Genomic DNA, 20,153 nt, shown 5'->3' on the forward strand with positions numbered 1-20,153 from the left:
CCTGACTCCACACAAGGTTTTTGGCCCCGGTATCGACGGGAGAGGAATCCCGAGAGGCCCCCTAGCAACTCGCATGGGGACTGGGCTCTCCGGAGGCCACCAGGGCGGGTCCCTGAGGTCCCCGTCGTAACTCGAGAACACCTGCCGCAACTCGAGAAAATCCAGGAAGTTCTCCCTTCCAGGCGAGATGAGGCCTATTTCCGATGAGGCCTCTGGAGACTAATGACACCAAACCTCTGGAACTTCGAAAGGGTCTTTCACACCCTTGCTGCAACTCAAGAAGTTCACCGCCATACCCGTCTCCACTCGAGAGGAAGCACGATGGTCCCGCCCACATCCAGAGGAGCCCCGTTTTCCCCTCGGTGCTCGAGATGAGGGATCCTTTCCCTGGTTTCAACGGGAAAGAATTCCCGGCGTTCCCGTCGCATCTTAAGAGGAGGCACTCTCAACAGGAAAGGCGAGAGGAACTCCATGGTCGTACCACCATTCCAAGAGTCCCCCAGATGTCTCAGTCCATTCCAGAGGAACCTCTTTGCCCTGCACTGGCTCATCTTTCACGCCGAGGATCGACTCACACCACGGTGGCACGTGGGACAGCCCTGTGGGAAAGCCTCGAGGGAAAACCACAGATCCTTTGATCCACGCGAGGGGAAGCGTGACATTGCTGCTACAGCCTGGAAGGAAAGTGCACGTGCATGCCCCCACTCGAGACGAGGCCTGACTCCCCTGGGGAGACTCCAGAAGTACCCAAAGATCCATGTCAGCCCCTGAGAGGAATCCTCGGTTCCGGCCCTGACTCCACACAAGGTTTTTGGCCCCGGTATCGATGGGAGAGGAATCCCGAGAGGCCCCCTAGCAACTCGCATGGGGACTGGCCTCTCCTGAGGCCACCAGGGCGGGTCCCTGAGGTCCCCGTCGTAACTCGAGAACACCTGCCGCAACTCGAGAAAATCCAGGAAGTTCTCCCTTCCAGGCGAGATGAGGCCTATTTCCGATGAGGCCTCTGGAGACTAATGACACCTAACCTCTGGAACTTCGAAAGGGTCTTTCACAGCCTTGCTGCAACTCAAGAAGTTCACCGCCATATCCGTCTCCACTCGAGAGGAAGCACGATGGTCCCGCCCACATCCAGAGGAGCCCCGTTTCCCCCTCGTAGCTCGAGATGAGACATCCTTTCCCTGCTTTCAACGGCAAAAAATTCCCGGCGTTCCCGTCGCATCTCAAGAGGAGGCACTCTCAATAGGAAAGGCGAGAGGAACTCCATGGTCGTACCACCATTCCAAGAGTCCCCCAGATGTCTCAGTCCATTCCAGAGGAACCTCTTTGCCCTGCACTGGCTCATCTTTCACGCCGAGGATCGACTCACACCACGGTGGCACGTGGGACAGCCCTGTGGGAAAGGCTCGAGGGAAAGCCTCGAGGGAAAACCACAGATCCTTTGATCCACGCGACGGGAAGCGTGACATTGCTGCTACAGCCTGGAAGGAAAGCGCACGTGCATGCCCCCACTCGAGACGAGGCCTGACTCCCCTGGGGAGACTCCACAAGTACCCAAAGATCCATGTCAGCCCCTGAGAGGAATCCTCGGTTCCGGCCTTGACTCCACACAAGGTTTTTGGCCCCGGTATCAACGGGAGAGGAATCCCGAGAGGCCCCCTAGCAACTCGCCTAGGGACTGGCCTCTCCTGAGGCCACCAGGGCGGGTCCCTGAGGTCCCCGTCGTAACTCGAGAACACCTGCCGCAACTCGAGAAAATCCAGGAAGTTCTCCCTTCCAGGCGAGATGAGGCCTATTTCCGGTGAGGCCTCTGGAGACTAATGACACCTAACCTCTGGAACTTCGAAAGGGTCTTTCACACCCTTGCTGCAACTCAAGAAGTTCACCGCCATACCCGTCTCCACTAGAGAGGAAGCACGATGGTCCCGCCCACATCCAGAGGAGCCCCTTTCCCCCTCGTAGCTCGAGATGAGGGATCCTTTCCCTGCTTTCAACGGGAAAGAATTCCCGGCGTTCCCGTCGCATCTCAAGAGGAGGCACTCTCAACAGGAAAGGCGAGAGGAACTCCATGGTCGTACCACCATTCCAAGAGTCCCCCAGATGTCTCAGTCCATTCGAGAGGAACCTCTTTGCCCTGCACTGGCTCATCTTTCACGCCGAGGATCGACTCACACCACGGTGGCACGTGGGACAGCCCTGTGGGAAAGCCTCGAGGGAAAGCCTCGAGGGAAAACCACAGATCCTTTGATCCACGTGACGGGAAGCGTGACATTGCTGCTAAAGCCTGAAAGGAAAGCGCACGTGCATGCCCCTACTCGAGACGAGGCCTGACTCCACTGGGGTGACTCCAGAAGTACCCAAAGATCCATGTCAGCCCCTGAGAGGAATCCTCGGTTCCGGCCCTGACTCCACACAAGGTTTTTGGCCCCGGTATCGACGGGAGAGGAATCCCGAGAGGCCCCCTAGCAACTCGCATGGGTACTGGCCTCTCCGGAGGCCACCAGGGCGGGTCCCTGAGGTCCCCGTCGTAATTCGAGAACACCTGCCGCAACTCGAGAAAATCCAGGAAGTTCTCCCTTCCAGGCGAGATGAGGCCTATTTCCGATGAGGCCTCTGGAGACTAATGACACCAAACCTCTGGAACTTCGAAAGGGTCTTTCACACCCTTGCTGCAACTCAAGAAGTTCACCGCCATACCCGTCTCCACTCGAGAGGAAGCACGATGGTCCCGCCCACATCCAGAGGAGCCCCGTTTCCCCCTCGTAGCTCGAGATGCGGGATCCTTTCCCTGGTTTCAACGGGAAAGAATTCCCGGCGTTCCCGTCGCATCTCAAGAGGAGGCACTCTCAACAGGAAAGGCGAGAGGAACTCCATGGTCGTACCACCATTCCAAGAGTCCCCCAGATGTCTCAGTCCATTCCAGAGGAACCTCTTTGCCCTGCACTGGCTCATTTTTCACGCCGAGAATCGACTCACACCACGGTGTCACGTGGGACAGCCCTGTGGGAAAGCCTCGAGGGAAAGCCTTGAGCGAAAACCGCAGATCCTTTGATCCACGCGACGGGAAGCATGACATTGCTGCTACAGCCTGGAAGGAAAGTGCACGTGCATGCCCCCACACGAGACGAGGCCTGTCTCCCCTGGCGAGACTCCAGAAGTACCCAAAGATCCATATCAGTCACTGAGAGGAATCCTCGGTTCCGGCCCTGACTCCACACAAGGTTTTTGGCCCCGGTATCGACGGGAGAGGAATCCCGAGGGGCCCCCTAGCAACACGCATAGGGACTGGCCTCTCCTGAGTCCAACAGGTCGGGTCCCTGAGGTCCCCGTCGTAACTCGAGAACACCTGCCGCAACTCGAGAAAATCCAGGAAGTTCTCCCTTCCAGGCGAGATGAGGCCTATTTCCGATGAGGCGTCTGGAGACTAATGACACCTAACCTCTGGAACTTCGAAAGGGTCTTTCACACCCTTGCTGCAACTCAAGAAGTTCACCGCCATACCCGTCTCCACTCGAGAGAAAGCACGATGGTCCCGCCCACATCCAGAGGAGCCCCGTTTCCCCCTCGTAGCTCGAGATGAGGGATCCTTTCCCTGCTTTCAACGGCAAAAAATTCCCGGCGTTCCCGTCGCATCTCAAGAGGAGGCACTCTCAACAGGAAAGGCGAGAGGAACTCCATGGTCGTACCACCATTCCAAGAGTCCCCCAGATGTCTCAGTCCATTCCAGAGGAACCTCTTTGCCCTGCCCTGGCTCATCTTTCACGCCGAGGATCGACTCACACCACGGTGGCACGTGGGACAGCCCTGTGGGAAAGCCTCGAGGGAAAACCACACATCATTTGATCCACGCGACGGGAAGCGTGACATTGCTGCTACAGCCTGGAAGGAAAGTGCACGTGCATGCCCCCACTCGAGACGAGGCCTGACTCCCCTGGGGAGACTCCAGAAGTACCCAAAGATCCATGTCAGCCCCTGAGAGGAATCCTCGGTTCCGGCCCTGACTCCACACAAGGTTTTTGGCCCCGGTATCGACGGGAGAGGAATCCCGAGAGGCCCCCTAGCAACTCGCATAGGGACTGGCCTCTCCTGAGGCCACCAGGGCGGGTCCCTGAGGTCCCCGTCGTAACTCGAGAACACCTGCCGCAACTGGAGAAAATCCAGGAAGTTCTCCCTTCCAGGCGAAATGAGGCCTATTTCCGATGAGGCGTCTGGAGACTAATGACACCTTACCTCTGGAACTTCGAAAGGGTCTTTCACAGCCTTGCTGCAACTCAAGAAGTTCACCACCATACCCGTCTCCACTAGAGAGGAAGCACGATGGTCCTGCCCACATCCAGAGGAGCCCCGTTTCCCCCTCGTAGCTCGAGATGAGGGATCCTTTCCCTGCTTTCAACGGGAAAGAATTCCCGGCGTTCCCGTCGCATCTCAAGAGGAGGCACTCTCAACAGGAAAGGCGAGAGGAACTCCATGGTCGTACCACCATTCCAAGAGTCCCCCAGATGTCTCAGTCCATTCCAGAGGAACCTCTTTGCCCTGCACTGGCTCATCTTTCACGCCCAGGATTGACTCACACCATGGTGGCACGTGGGACAGCCCTGTGGGAAAGCCTCGAGGGAAAGCCTCGAGGGAAAACCACAGATCCTTTGATCCACGCGACGGGAAGCGTGACATTGCTGCTACAGCCTGGAAGGAAAGCGCACGTGCATGCCCCCACTCGAGACGAGGCCTGACTCCCCTGGGGAGACTCCAGAAGTACCCAAAGATCCATGTCAGCCCCTGAGAGGAATCCTCGGTTCCGGCCCTGACTCCACACAAGCTTTTTGGCCCCGGTATCAACGGGAGAGGAATCCCGAGAGGCCCCCTAGCAACTCGCCTAGGGACTGGCCTCTCCGGAGGCCACCAGGGCGGGTCCCTGAGGTCCCCGTCGTAACTCGAGAACACCTGCCGCAACTCGAGAAAATCCAGGAAGTTCTCCCTTCCAGGCGAGATGAGGCCTATTTCCGATGAGGCCTCTGGAGACTAATGACACCTAACCTCTGGAACTTCGAAAGGGTCTTTCACACCCTTGCTGCAACTCAAGAAGTTCACCGCCATACCCGTCTCCACTAGAGAGGAAGCACGATGGTCCCGCCCACATCCAGAGGAGCCCCGTTTCCCCCTCGTAGCTCGAGATGAGGGATCCTTTCCCTGCTTTCAACGGGAAAGAATTCCCGGCGTTCCCGTCGCATCTCAAGAGGAGGCACTCTCAACAGGAAAGGCGAGAGGAACTCCATGGTCGTACCACCATTCCAAGAGTCCCCCAGATGTCTCAGTCCATTCCAGAGGAACCTCTTTGCCCTGCACTGGCTCATCTTTCACGCCGAGGATCGACTCACACCACGGTGGCACGTGGGACAGCCCTGTGGGAAAGCCTCGAGGGAAAACCACAGATCCTTTGATCCACGCGACGGGAAGCGTGACATTGCTGCTACAGCCTCGAAGGAAAGTGCACGTGCATGCCCCCACTCGAGACGAGGCCTGACTCCCCTGGGGAGACTCCAGAAGTACCCAAAGATCCATGTCAGCCCCTGAGAGGAATCCTCGGTTCCGGCTCTGAATCCACACAAGGATTTTGGCCCCGGTATCGACGGGAGAGGAATCCCGAGAGGCCCCCTAGCAACTCGCATGGGGACTGGCCTCTCCTGAGGCCACCAGGGCGGGTCCCTGAGGTCCCCGTCGTAACTCGAGAACACCTGCCGCAACTCGAGAAAATCCAGGAAGTTCTCCCTTCCAGGCGAGATGAGGCCTATTTCCGATGAGGCGTCTGGAGACTAATGACACCTAACCTCTGGAATTTCGAAAGGGTCTTTCACACCCTTGCTGCAACTCAAGAAGTTCACCGCCATACCCGTCTCCACTCGAGAGGAAGCACGATGGTCCCGCCCACATCCAGAGGAGCCCCGTTTCCCCCTCGTAGCTCGAGATGAGGGATCCTTTCCCTGCTTTCAACGAGAAAGAATTCCCGGCGTTCCCGTCGCATCTCAAGAGGAGGCACTCTCAACAGGAAAGGCGAGAGGAACTCCATGGTCGTACCACCATTCCAAGAGTCCCCCAGATGTCTCAGTCCATTCCAGAGGAAACTCTTTGCCCTGCACTGGCTCATCTTTCACGCCGAGGATCGACTCACACCACGGTGGCACGTGGGACAGCCCTGTGGGAAAGCCTCGAGGGAAAGCCTCGAGGGAAAACCACAGATCCTTTGATCCACGTGACGGGAAGCGTGACATTGCTGCTACAGCCTGGAAGGAAAGCGCACGTGCATGCCCCCACTCGAGACGAGGCCTGACTCCCCTGGGGAGACTCCAGAAGTACCCAAAGATCCATGTCAGCCCCTGAGAGGAATCCTCGGTTCCGGCCCTGACTCCACTCAAGGTTTTTGGCCCCGGTATCGACGGGAGAGGAATCCCGAGAGGCCCCCTAGCAACTCGCATGGGGACTGGCCTCTCCTGAGGCCACCAGGGCGGGTCCCTGTGTTCCCCGTCGTAACTTAAGAACACCTGCCGCAACTCGAGAAAATCCAGGAAGTTCTCCCTTCCAGGCGAGATGAGGCCTATTTCCGATGAGGCGTCTGGAGACTAATGACACCTAACCTCTGGAACTTCGAAAGGGTCTTTCACACCCTTGCTGCAACTCAAGAAGTTTTCCGCCATACCCGTCTCCACTCGAGAGGAAGCACGATAGTCCCGCCCACATCCAGAGGAGCCCCGTTTTCCCCTCGGTGCTCGAGATGAGGGATCCTTTCCCTGCTTTCAACGGGAAAGAATTCCCGGCGTTCCCGTCGCATCTCAAGAGGAGGCACTCTCAAAAGGAAAGGCGAGAGGATCTCCATGGTCGTACCACCATTCCAAGAGTCCCCCAGATGTCTCAGTCCATTCCAGAGGAACCTCTTTGCCCTGCACTGGCTCATCTTTCACGCCGAGGATCGACTCACACCACGGTGGCACGTGGGACAGCCCTGTGGGAAAGCCTCGAGGGAAAGCCTCGAGGGAAAACCACAGATCCTTTGATCCACGCGACGGGAAGCGTGACATTGCTGCTACAGCCTGGAAGGAAAGCGCACGTGCATGCCCCCACTCGAGACGAGGTCTGACTCCACTGGGGAGACTCCAGAAGTACCCAAAGATCCATGTCAGCCCCTGAGAGGAATCCTCGGTTCCGGCCCTGACTCCACACAAGGTTTTTGGCCCCGGTATCGACGGGAGAGGAATCCCGAGAGGCCCCCTAGCAACTCGCATGGGGACTGGCCTCTCCGGAGGCCACCAGGGCGGGTCCCTGAGGTCCCCGTCGTAACTCGAGAACACCTGCCGCAACTCGAGAAAATCCAGGAAGTTCTCCCTTCCAGGCGAGATGAGGCCTATTTCCGATGAGGCCTCTGGAGACTAATGACACCAAACCTCTGGAACTTCGAAAGGGTCTTTCACACCCTTGCTGCAACTCAAGAAGTTCACCGCCATACCCGTCTCCACTCGAGAGGAAGCACGATGGTCCCGCCCACATCCAGAGGAGCCCCGTTTCCCCCTCGTAGCTCGAGATGAGGGATCCTTTCCCTGCTTTCAACGGGAAAGAATTCCCGGCGTTCCCGTCGCATCTCAAGAGGAGGCACTCTCAACAGGAAAGGCGAGAGGAACTCCATGGTCGTACCACCATTCCAAGAGTCCCCCAGATGTCTCAGTCCATTCCAGAGGAACCTCTTTGCCCTGCACTGGCTCATCTTTCACGCCGAGGAACGACTCACAACACGGTGGCACGTGGGACAGCCCTGTGGGAAAGCCTCGAGGGAAAGCCTCGAGGGAAAACCACAGATCCTTTGATCCACGCGACGGGAAGCGTGACATTGCTGCTACAGCCTGGAAGGAAAGCGCACGTGCATGCCCCCACTCGAGACGAGGCCTGACTCCCCTGGGGAGACTCCAGAAGTACCCAAAGATCCATGTCAGCCCCTGAGAGGAATCCTCGGTTCCGGCCCTGACTCCACACAAGCTTTTTGGCCCTGGTATCGATGGGAGAGGAATCCCGAGAGGCCCCCTAGCAACTCGCATGGGGACTGGCCTCTCCTGAGGCCACCAGGGCGGGTCCCTGAGGTCCCCGTCGTAATTCGAGAACACCTGCCGCAACTCGAGAAAATCCAGGAAGTTCTCCCTTCCAGGCGAGATGAGGCCTATTTCCGATGAGGCCTCTGGAGACTAATGACACCAAACCTCTGGAACTTCGAAAGGGTCTTTCACACCCTTGCTGCAACTCAAGAAGTTCACCGCCATACCCGTCTCCACTCGAGAGGAAGCACGATGGTCCCGCCCACATCCAGAGGAGCCCCGTTTCCCCCTCGTAGCTCGAGATGAGGGATCCTTTCCCTGCTTTCAACGGGAAAGTATTCCCGGCGTTCCCGTCGCATCTCAAGAGGAGGCACTCTCAACAGGAAAGGCGAGAGGAACTCCATGGTCGTACCACCATTCCAAGAGTCCCCCAGATGTCTCAGTCCATTCCAGAGGAACCTCTTTGCCCTGCACTGGCTCATCTTTCACGCCGAGGATCGACTCACAACACGGTGGCACGTGGGACAGCCCTGTGGGAAAGCCTCGAGGGAAAGCCTCGAGGGAAAACCACAGATCCTTTGATCAACGCGACGGGAAGCGTGACATTGCTGCTACAGCCTGGAAGGAAAGCGCACGTGCATGCCCCCACTCGAGACGAGGCCTGACTCCCCTGGGGAGACTCCAGAAGTACCCAAAGATCCATATCAGCCCCTGAGAGGAATCCTCGGTTCCAGCCCTGACTCCATACAAGGTTTTTGGCCCCGGTATCGACGGGAGAGGAATCCCGAGAGGCCCCCTAACAACTCGCATGGGGACTGGCCTCTCCTGAGGCCACCAGGGCGGGTCCCTGAGGTCCCCGTCGTAACTCGAGAACACCTGCCGCAACTCGAGATAATCCAGGAAGTTCTCCCTTCCAGGCGAGATGAGGCCTATTTCCGATGAGGCCTCTGGAGACTAATGACACCTAACCTCTGGAACTTCGAAATGGTCTTTCACACCCTTGCTGCAACTCAAGAAGTTCACCGCCATACCCGTCTCCACTAGAGAGGAAGCACGATGGTCCCGCCCACATCCAGAGGAGACCCGTTTCCCCCTCGTAGCTTGAGATGAGGGATCCTTTCCCTGCTTTCAACGGGAAAGAATTCCCGGCGTTCCCGTCGCAACTCAAGAGGAGGCACTCTCAACAGGAAAGGCGAGAGGAACTCCATGGTCGTACCACCATTCCAAGAGTCCCCCAGATGTCTCAGTCCATTCCAGAGGAACCTCTTTGCCCTGCACTGGCTCATCTTTCACGCCGAGGATCGACTCACACCACGGTGGCACGTGGGACAGCCCTGTGGGAAAGCCTCGAGGGAAAGCCTCGAGGGAAAACCACAGACCTTTGATCCACGCGACGGGAAGCGTGACATTGCTGCTACTGCCTGGAAGGAAAGCGCACGTGCATGCCCCCACTCGAGACGAGGCCTGACTCCACTGGGGAGACTCCAGAAGTACCCAAAGATCCATGTCAGCCCCTGAGAGGAATCCTCGGTTCCGGCCCTGACTCCACACAAGGTTTTTGGCCCCGGTATCGACGGGAGAGGAATCCCGAGAGGCCCCCTAGCAACTCGCATGGGGACTGGCCTCTCCGGAGGCCACCAGGGCGGGTCACTGAGGTCCCCGTCGTAACTCGAGAACACCTGCCGCAACTCGAGAAAATCCAGGAAGTTCTCCCTTCCAGGCGAGATGAGGCCTATTTCCGATGAGGCCTCTGGAGACTAATGACACCAAAACTCTGGAACTTCGAAAGGGTCTTTCACACCCTTGCTGCAACTCAAGAAGTTCACCGCCATACCCGTCTCCACTCGAGAGGAAGCACGATGGTCCCGCCCACATCCAGAGGAGCCCCGTTTTCCCCTCGGTGCTCGAGATGAGGGATCCTTTCCCTGGTTTCAACGGGAAAGAATTCCCGGCGTTCCCGTCGCATCTCAAGAGGAGGCACTCTCAACAGGAAAGGCGAGAGGAACTCCATGGTCGTACCACCATTCCAAGAGTCCCCCAGATGTCTCAGTCCATTCCAGAGGAACCTCTTTGCCCTGCACTGGCTCACCTTTCACGCCGAGGATCGACTCACAAAACGGTGGCACGTGGGACAGCCCTGTGGGAAAGCCTCGAGGGAAAGCCTCGAGGGAAAACCACAGATCCTTTGATCCACGCGACGGGAAGCGTGACATTGCTGCTACAGGCTGGAAGGAAAGCGCACGTGCATGCCCCCACTCGAGACGAGGCCTGACTCCCCTGGGGAGACTCCAGAAGTACCCAAAGATCCATGTCAGCCCCTGAGAGGAATCCTCGGTTCCGGCCCTGACTGCACACAAGGTTTTTGGCCCCGGTATCGACGGGAGAGGAATCCCGAGAGGCCCCCTAGCAACTCGCTTGGGGACTGGCCTCTCCTGAGGCCACCAGGGCGGGTCCCTGAGGTCCCCGTCGTAACACGAGAACACCTGCCGCAACTCGAGAAAATCCAGGAAGTTCTCCCTTCCAGGCGAGATGAGGCCTATTTCCGATGAGGCCTCTGGAGACTAATGACACCAAACCTCTGGAACTTCGAAAGGGTCTTTCACACCCTTGCTGCAACTCAAGAAGTTCACCGCCATACCCGTCTCCACTCGAGAGGAAGCACGATGGTCCCGCCCACATCCAGAGGAGCCCCGTTTCCCCCTCGTAGCTCGAGATGAGGGATCCTTTCCCTGCTTTCAACGGGAAAGTATTCCCGGCGTTCCCGTCGCATCTCAAGAGGAGGCACTCTCAACAGGAAAGGCGAGAGGAACTCCATGGTCGTACCACCATTCCAAGAGTCCCCCAGATGTCTCAGTCCATTCCAGAGGAACCTCTTTGCCCTGCACTGGCTCATCTTTCACGCCGAGGATCGACTCACAACACGGTGGCACGTGGGACAGCCCTGTGGGAAAGCCTCGAGGGAAAGCCTCGAGGGAAAACCACAGATCCTTTGATCAACGCGACGGGAAGCGTGACATTGCTGCTACAGCCTGGAAGGAAAGCGCACGTGCATGCCCCCACTCGAGACGAGGCCTGACTCCCCTGGGGAGACTCCAGAAGTACCCAAAGATCCATATCAGCCCCTGAGAGGAATCCTCGGTTCCAGCCCTGACTCCATACAAGGTTTTTGGCCCCGGTATCGACGGGAGAGGAATCCCGAGAGGCCCCCTAACAACTCGCATGGGGACTGGCCTCTCCTGAGGCCACCAGGGCGGGTCCCTGAGGTCCCCGTCGTAACTCGAGAACACCTGCCGCAACTCGAGATAATCCAGGAAGTTCTCCCTTCCAGGCGAGATGAGGCCTATTTCCGATGAGGCCTCTGGAGACTAATGACACCTAACCTCTGGAACTTCGAAATGGTCTTTCACACCCTTGCTGCAACTCAAGAAGTTCACCGCCATACCCGTCTCCACTAGAGAGGAAGCACGATGGTCCCGCCCACATCCAGAGGAGACCCGTTTCCCCCTCGTAGCTTGAGATGAGGGATCCTTTCCCTGCTTTCAACGGGAAAGAATTCCCGGCGTTCCCGTCGCAACTCAAGAGGAGGCACTCTCAACAGGAAAGGCGAGAGGAACTCCATGGTCGTACCACCATTCCAAGAGTCCCCCAGATGTCTCAGTCCATTCCAGAGGAACCTCTTTGCCCTGCACTGGCTCATCTTTCACGCCGAGGATCGACTCACACCACGGTGGCACGTGGGACAGCCCTGTGGGAAAGCCTCGAGGGAAAGCCTCGAGGGAAAACCACAGACCTTTGATCCACGCGACGGGAAGCGTGACATTGCTGCTACTGCCTGGAAGGAAAGCGCACGTGCATGCCCCCACTCGAGACGAGGCCTGACTCCACTGGGGAGACTCCAGAAGTACCCAAAGATCCATGTCAGCCCCTGAGAGGAATCCTCGGTTCCGGCCCTGACTCCACACAAGGTTTTTGGCCCCGGTATCGACGGGAGAGGAATCCCGAGAGGCCCCCTAGCAACTCGCATGGGGACTGGCCTCTCCGGAGGCCACCAGGGCGGGTCACTGAGGTCCCCGTCGTAACTCGAGAACACCTGCCGCAACTCGAGAAAATCCAGGAAGTTCTCCCTTCCAGGCGAGATGAGGCCTATTTCCGATGAGGCCTCTGGAGACTAATGACACCAAAACTCTGGAACTTCGAAAGGGTCTTTCACACCCTTGCTGCAACTCAAGAAGTTCACCGCCATACCCGTCTCCACTCGAGAGGAAGCACGATGGTCCCGCCCACATCCAGAGGAGCCCCGTTTTCCCCTCGGTGCTCGAGATGAGGGATCCTTTCCCTGGTTTCAACGGGAAAGAATTCCCGGCGTTCCCGTCGCATCTCAAGAGGAGGCACTCTCAACAGGAAAGGCGAGAGGAACTCCATGGTCGTACCACCATTCCAAGAGTCCCCCAGATGTCTCAGTCCATTCCAGAGGAACCTCTTTGCCCTGCACTGGCTCACCTTTCACGCCGAGGATCGACTCACAAAACGGTGGCACGTGGGACAGCCCTGTGGGAAAGCCTCGAGGGAAAGCCTCGAGGGAAAACCACAGATCCTTTGATCCACGCGACGGGAAGCGTGACATTGCTGCTACAGGCTGGAAGGAAAGCGCACGTGCATGCCCCCACTCGAGACGAGGCCTGACTCCCCTGGGGAGACTCCAGAAGTACCCAAAGATCCATGTCAGCCCCTGAGAGGAATCCTCGGTTCCGGCCCTGACTGCACACAAGGTTTTTGGCCCCGGTATCGACGGGAGAGGAATCCCGAGAGGCCCCCTAGCAACTCGCTTGGGGACTGGCCTCTCCTGAGGCCACCAGGGCGGGTCCCTGAGGTCCCCGTCGTAACACGAGAACACCTGCCGCAACTCGAGAAAATCCAGGAAGTTCTCCCTTCCAGGCGAGATGAGGCCTATTTCCGATGAGGCGTCTGGAGACTAATGACACCTAACCTCTGGAACTTCGAAAGGGTCTTTCACACCCTTGCTGCAACTCAAGAAGTTCACCGCCATACCCGTCTCCACTCGAGAGGAAGCACGATGGTCCCGCCCACATCCAGAGGAGCCCCGTTTCCCCCTCGTAGCTCGAGATGAGGGATCCTTTCCCTGGTTTCAACGGGAAAGATTTCCCGGCGTTCCCGTCGCATCTCAAGAGGAGGCACTCTCAACAGGAAAGGCGAGAGGAACTCCATGGTCGTACCACCATTCCAAGAGTCCCCCAGATGTCTCAGTCCATTCCAGAGGAACCTCTTTGCCCTGCACTGGCTCATCTTTCACGCCGAGGATCGACTCACACCACGGTGGCACGTGGGAAAGCCCTGTGGGAAAGCCTCGAGGGAAAACCACAGATCCTTTGATCAACGCGACGGGAAGCGTGACACTGCTGCTACAGCCTGGAAGGAAAGTGCACGTGCATGCCCCCACTCGAGACGAGGCCTGACTCCCCTGGGGAGACTCCAGAAGTACCCAAAGATCCATGTCAGCCCCTGAGAGGAATCCTCGGTTCCGGCCCTGACTGCACACAAGGTTTTTGGCCCCGGTATCGACGGGAGAGGAATCCCGAGAGGCCCCCTAGCAACTCGCTTGGGGACTGGCCTCTCCTGAGGCCACCAGGGCGGGTCCCTGAGGTCCCCGTCGTAACACGAGAACACCTGCCGCAACTCGAGAAAATCCAGGAAGTTCTCCCTTCCAGGCGAGATGAGGCCTATTTCCGATGAGGCGTCTGGAGACTAATGACACCTAACCTCTGGAACTTCGAAAGGGTCTTTCACACCCTTGCTGCAACTCAAGAAGTTCACCGCCATACCCGTCTCCACTCGAGAGGAAGCACGATGGTCCCGCCCACATCCAGAGGAGCCCCGTTTCCCCCTCGTAGCTCGAGATGAGGGATCCTTTCCCTGGTTTCAACGGGAAAGATTTCCCGGCGTTCCCGTCGCATCTCAAGAGGAGGCACTCTCAACAGGAAAGGCGAGAGGAACTCCATGGTCGTACCACCATTCCAAGAGTCCCCCAGATGTCTCAGTCCATTCCAGAGGAACCTCTTTGCCCTGCACTGGCTCATCTTTCACGCCGAGGATCGACTCACACCACGGTGGCACGTGGGAAAGCCCTGTGGGAAAGCCTCGAGGGAAAACCACAGATCCTTTGATCAACGCGACGGGAAGCGTGACACTGCTGCTACAGCCTGGAAGGAAAGTGCACGTGCATGCCCCCACTCGAGACGAGGCCTGACTCCCCTGGGGAGACTCCAGAAGTACCCAAAGATCCATGTCAGCCCCTGAGAGGAATCCTCGGTTCCGGCCCTGACTCCACACAAGGTTTTTGGCCCCGGTATCGACGGGAGAGGAATCCCGAGAGGCCCCCTAGCAACTCGCATGGGGACTGGCCTCTCCTGAGGCCACCAGGGCGGGTCCCTGAGGTCCCCGTCGTAACTCGAGAACACCTGCCGCAACTCGAGAAAATCCAGGAAGTTCTCCCTTCCAGGCGAGATGAGGCCTATTTCCGATGAGGCGTCTGGAGACTAATGACACCTAACCTCTGGAACTTCGAAAGGGTCTTTCACACCCTTGCTGCAACTCAAGAAGTTCACCGCCATACCCGTCTCCACTCGAGAGGAAGCACGATGGTCCCGCCCACATCCAGAGGAGCCCCGTTTCCCCCTCGTAGCTCGAGATGAGGGATCCTTTCCCTGCTTTCAACGGGAAAGAATTCCCGGCGTTCCCGTCGCATCTCAAGGGGAGGCACTCTCAACAGGAAAGGCGAGAGGAACTCCATGGTCGTACCACCATTCCAAGAGTCCCCCAGATGTCTCAGTCCATTCCAGAGGAACCTCTTTGCCCTGCACTGGCTCATCTTTCACGCCGAGGATCGACTCACACCACGGTGGCACGTGGGACAGCCCTGTGGGAAAGCCTCGAGGGAAAACCACAGATCCTTTGATCAACGCGACGGGAAGCGTGACATTGCTGCTACAGCCTGGAAGGAAAGTGCACGTGCATGCCCCCACTCGAGACGAGGCCTGACTCCCCTGGGGAGACTCCAGAAGTACCCAAAGATCCATGTCAGCCCCTGAGAGGAATCCTCGGTTCCGGCCCTGACTCCACACAAGGTTTTTGGCCCCGGTATCGACGGGAGAGGAATCCCGAGAGGCCCCCTAGCAACTCGCATGGGGACTGGCCTCTCCTGAGGCCACCAGGGCGGGTCCCTGAGGTCCCCGTCGTAACTCGAGAACACCTGCCGCAACTCGAGAAAATCCAGGAAGTTCTCCCTTCCAGGCGAGATGAGGCCTATTTCCGATGAGGCGTCTGGAGACTAATGACACCTAACCTCTGGAACTTCGAAAGGGTCTTTCACACCCTTGCTGCAACTCAAGAAGTTCACCGCCATACCCGTCTCCACTCGAGAGGAAGCACGATGGTCCCGCCCACATCCAGAAGAGCCCCGTTTCCCCCTCGTAGCTCGAGATGAGGGATCCTTTTCCTGCTTTCAACGGGAAAGAATTCCCGGCGTTCCCGTCGCATCTCAAGAGGAGGCACTCTCAACAGGAAAGGCGAGAGGAACTCCATGGTCGTACCACCATTCCAAGAGTCCCCCAGATGTCTCAGTCCATTCCAGAGGAACCTCTTTGCCCTGCACTGGCTCATCTTTCACGCCGAGGATCGACTCACACCACGGTGGCACGTGGGACAGCCCTGTGGGAAAGCCTCGAGGGAAAGCCTCGAGGGAAAACCACAGATCCTTTGATCCACGCGACGGGAAGCGTGACATTGCTGCTACTGCCTGGAAGGAAAGCGCACGTGCATGCCCCCACTCGAGACGAGGCCTGACTCCACTGGGGAGACTCCAGAAGTACCCAAAGATCCATGTCAGCCCCTGAGAGGAATCCTCGGTTCCGCCCTGACTGCACACAAGGTTTTTGACCCCGGTATCGACGGGAGAGGAATCCCGAGAGGCCCCCTAGCAACTCGCATGGGGACTGGCCTTTCCGGAGGCCACCAGGGCGGGTCCCTGAGGTCCCCGTCGTAACTCGAGAACACCTGCCGCAACTCGAGAAAATCCAGGAAGTTCTCCCTTCCAGGCGAGATGAGGCCTATTTCCGATGAGGCGTCTGGAGACTAATGACACCTAACCTCTGGAACTTCGAAAGGGTCTTTCACACCCTTGCTGCAACTCAAGAAGTTCACCGCCATACCCGTCTCCACTCGAGAGGAAGCACGATGGTCCCGCCCACATCCAGAGGAGCCCCGTTTTCCCCTCGGTGCTCGAGATGAGGGATCCTTTCCCTGGTTTCAACGGGAAAGAATTCCCGGCGTTCCCGTCGCATCTCAAGAGGAGGCACTCTCAACAGGAAAGGCGAGAGGAACTCCATGGTCGTACCACCATTCCAAGAGTCCCCCAGATGTCTCAGTCCATTCCAGAGGAACCTCTTTGCCCTGCACTGGCTCATCTTTCACGCCGAGGATCGACTCACAAAACGGTGGCACGTGGGACAGCCCTGTGGGAAAGCCTCGAGGGAAAGCCTCGAGGGAAAACCACAGATCCTTTGATCCACGCGACGGGAAGCGTGACACTGCTGCTACAGGCTGGAAGGAAAGCGCACGTGCATGCCCCCACTCGAGACGAGGCCTGACTCCCCTGGGGAGACTCCAGAAGTACCCAAAGATCCATGTCAGCCCCTGAGAGGAATCCTCGGTTCCGGCCCTGACTGCACACAAGGTTTTTGGCCCCGGTATCGACGGGAGAGGAATCCCGAGAGGCCCCCTAGCAACTCGCATGGGGACTGGCCTCTCCTGAGGCCACCAGGGCGGGTCCCTGAGGTCCCCGTCGTAACTCGAGAACACCTGCCGCAACTCGAGAAAATCCAGGAAGTTCTCCCTTCCAGGCGAGATGAGGCCTATTTCCGATGAGGCCTCTGGAGACTAATGACACCTAACCTCTGGAACTTCGAAAGGGTCTTTCACACCCTTGCTGCAACTCAAGAAGTTCACCGCCATACCCGTCTCCACTCGAGAGGAAGCACGATGGTCCCGCCCACATCCAGAGGAGCCCCGTTTCCCCCTCGTAGCTCGAGATGAGGGATCCTTTCCCTGCTTTCAACGGGAAAGTATTCCCGGCGTTCCCGTCGCATCTCAAGAGGAGGCACTCTCAACAGGAAAGGCGAGAGGAACTCCATGGTCGTACCACCATTCCAAGAGTCCCCCAGATGTCTCAGTCCATTCCAGAGGAACCTCTTTGCCCTGCACTGGCTCATCTTTCAAGCCGAGGATCGACTCACAACACGGTGGCACGTGGGACAGCCCTGTGGGAAAGCCTCGAGGGAAAGCCTCGAGGGAAAACCACAGATCCTTTGATCCAGGCGACGGGAAGCGTGACATTGCTGCTACAGCCTGGAAGGAAAGCGCACGTGCATGCCCCCACTCGAGACGAGGCCTGACTCCCCTGGGGAGACTCCAGAAGTACCCAAAGATCCATGTCAGCCCCTGAGAGGAATCCTCGGTTCCGGCCCTGACTCCACACAAGCTTTTTGGCCCCGGTATCGACGGGAGAGGAATCCCGAGAGGCCCCCTAGCAACTCGCATGGGGACTGGCCTCTCCTGAGGCCACCAGGGCGGGTCCCTGAGGTCCCCGTCGTAACTCGAGAACACCTGCCGCAACTCGAGAAAATCCAGGAAGTTCTCCCTTCCAGGCGAGATGAGGCCTATTTCCGATGAGGCGTCTGGAGACTAATGACACCTAACCTCTGGAACTTCGAAAGGGTCTTTCACACCCTTGCTGCAACTCAAGAAGTTCACCGCCATACCCGTCTCCACTCGAGAGAAAGCACGATGGTCCCGCCCACATCCAGAGGAGCCCCGTTTCCCCCTCGTAGCTCGAGATGAGGGATCCTTTCCCTCCTTTCAACGGGAAAGAATTCCCGGCATTCCCGTCGCATCTCAAGAGGAGGCACTCTCAATAGGAAAGGCGAGAGGAACTCCATGGTCGTACCACCATTCCAAGAGTCCCCCAGATGTCTCAGTCCATTCCAGAGGAACCTCTTTGCCCTGCACTGGCTCATTTTTCACGCCGAGGATCGACTCACACCACGGTGTCACCTGGGACAGCCCTGTGGGAAAGCCTCGAGGGAAAGCCTCGAGGGAAAACCGCAGATCCTTTGATCCACGCGACGTGAAGCGTGACATTGCTGCTACAGCCTGGAAGGAAAGTGCACGTGCATGCCCCCACACGAGACGAGGCCTGTCTCCCCTGGCGAGACTCCAGAAGTACCCAAAGATCCATATCAGTCCCTGAGAGGAATCCTCGGTTCCAGCCCTGTCTCCACACAAGGTTTTTGGCCCCGGTATCGACGGGAGAGGAATCCCGAGGGGCCCCCTAGCAACACGCATAGGGACTGGCCTCTCCTGAGGCCAACAGGGCGGGTCCCTGAGGTCCCCGTCGTAACTCGAGAACACCTGCCGCAACTCGAGAAAATCAAGGAAGTTCTCCCTTCCAGGCGAGATGAGGCCTATTTCCGATGAGGCGTCTGGAGACTAATGACACCTAACCTCTGGAACTTCGAAAGGGTCTTTCACACCCTTGCTGCAACTCAAGAAGTTCACCGCCATACCCGTCTCCACTCGAGAGAAAGCACGATGGTCCCGCCCACATCCAGAGGAGCCCCGTTTCCCCCTCGTAGCTCGAGATGAGGGATCCTTTCCCTGCTTTCAACGGGAAAATATTCCCGGCGTTCCCGTCGCATCTCAAGAGGAGGCACTCTCAACAGGAAAGGCGAGAAGAACTCCATGGTCGTACCACCATTCCAAGAGTCCCCCAGATGTCTCAGTCCATTCCAGAGGAACCTCTTTGCCCTGCACTGGCTCATCTTTCACGCCGAGGATCGACTCACACCACGGTGGCACGTGGGACAGCCCTGTGGGAAAGCCTCGAGGGAAAACCACAGATCATTTGATCCACGCGACAGGTAGCGTGACATTGCTGCTACAGCCTGGAAGGAAAGTGCACGTGCATGCCCCCACTCGAGACGAGGCCTGACTCCCCTGGGGAGACTCCAGAAGTACCCAAAGATCCATGTCAGCCCCTGAGAGGAATCCTCGGTTCCGGCCCTGACTCCACACAAGGTTTTTGGCCCCAGTATCGACGGGAGAGGAATCCCGAGAGGCCCCCTAGCAACTCGCATAGGGACTGGCCTCTCCTGAGGCCACCAGGGCGGGTCCCTGAGGTCCCCGTCGTAACTCGAGAACACCTGCCGCAACTCGAGAAAATCCAGGAAGTTCTCCCTTCCAGGCGAGATGAGGCCTATTTCCGATGAGGCGTCTGGAGACTAATGACACCTTACCTCTGGAACTTCGAAAGGGTCTTTCACAGCCTTGCTGCAACTCAAGAAGTTCACCACCATACCCTGCCAGAAGCCAGTGTTAGGAATCCCGCCCGTGACAAGGTCATGAGGAAGGAAGCTGACATACGCAAGGCGTGCTCAGACTTCAGGGACCCCTCTGGATATTCCTAAGCATGTACCCCAGCAAAAATCTGCTGGCTTTTGTGCTCTGCTTTTCCACTTTTCTGATATTCTCTGGAAAAAAGTCAATTCAGGGTTTTAGTCTTCTGCATTTGAAAGGGATATTTCAGTTAAACCCCTCTGATAGCTCTCTAGTCTGCCTAACAGGTTCCCCAGACCTCTTACAGCTTGTGAATTGCTTACAGCCCCCCAACCGCGAGAGGCACAAAGCTTACAGCTTGTGAATTGCTTACAGCCCCCCAACCGCGGGAGGCACAAAGCTTAAAAGCATCTTAAAGATACAGAGCCTTTTCTAAAGAGTTAAAAATTATATTGGTAGAGGGTTTTCACTGTTGACTCAAGGATTGCTGCCAGACCTCCTTATTCTTTATCTTTTAGGCACCTGGAAGGATGTTAATGTAAGCAGGATGTAGAAAAAGATACATAGTAGTTTTGATGTTAGCAACACTAGACTTTTGAGTTAATTGCTTCTCTTTTGCTATAAATCACTGCACTCCCTCTACTTGTTATAAGTTGCTGTATCCTTGCTGTCTAAGAA

The sequence above is a fragment of the Capricornis sumatraensis genome, chromosome 12, assembly GCF_032405125.1.
Source record: "Capricornis sumatraensis isolate serow.1 chromosome 12, serow.2, whole genome shotgun sequence".
In the NCBI taxonomy this organism is placed as follows: Eukaryota; Metazoa; Chordata; class Mammalia; order Artiodactyla; family Bovidae; genus Capricornis; species Capricornis sumatraensis.